Raw genomic sequence first — 1,036 nt, forward strand, 5'->3', positions numbered from 1 at the left:
AGAATTATAATAAATCTTTTTATAAATTCTTCGTTCAATGAAGGAATATTGTTTCAATGATCAAGTCACAACTACTTTAAAAGTAGAAAAGACAAAGGCCATGTAAAAATGATTCATTTCAAGCTTTAATCCAGATTTGTGTTGTGTTTCATGAGGCAACTGCTGTTTAACACTGGCTTATTTGTTTTAATTTTAAAAAATAATTATTTTAGAAGCATTTCATTACAGCTTTAACATACTCAATAACAGTTTCCAAAGCAAAGACACATCTCTTTCAAAAGTCGCTATAAATTTTTTAGGTTCACAGTTGAATTAATACAGTTATACAATATTGAACTCAGTATAAACCCTGTAATATTTTACTTATTATTTTTATTTTATGTGTATGAGTGTATTGCCTGCATTTATAGTTGAATTAATACAGTTATACAATATTTTACTCAGTATAAACCCTATAAGACATAAAACTAAATGAGGTTTTAACCTTTTAAAAAGATCTCTATTTGATTATTAAAATACACAGTTTCATACAGAAAACTTCATTTTTAACACAATTAACACTAAGGTGTTTGCACATGCATTTCTAATCTCTATATATCTGATTATTACTAGTCACAGTCGGTTACTTTCTGAGCTCCTTGGCAGCTGAGCATGGATATAAAGTCATTGGGTAGATTTCAATGGTAATGTTTTTCACACCTACTAATTATTAAGGAGCAAATTTTTATGCTTTGACAAATTATTATTTTTAATCATTTTTTTAATTTTTAATAACTACATGAATAGAAGAAGCATTTCACTACAGCTTTAACATATAATGAATTAATGCCGTTATAAAATATTGAACTCAGTATAAACCCTGTAATATATAAAATTGAATGTGTTTTAACCCTTTAAAGATCTCCATTTCATTTTAAAATGTGCTGTTTCCTATATTTTTAATGCTACTTACACTTAGATGTTTGCACGTGTGTCTTCAATCTCTATGTATCTAATTATTACTAGTCACAGTCGGTTACATTTGGATCCTTGGCAC

Source organism: Nannospalax galili, unplaced genomic scaffold (assembly GCF_000622305.1).
Source record: "Nannospalax galili isolate Female #2095 unplaced genomic scaffold, S.galili_v1.0 scaffold397, whole genome shotgun sequence".
Lineage (NCBI taxonomy): Eukaryota > Metazoa > Chordata > Mammalia > Rodentia > Spalacidae > Nannospalax > Nannospalax galili.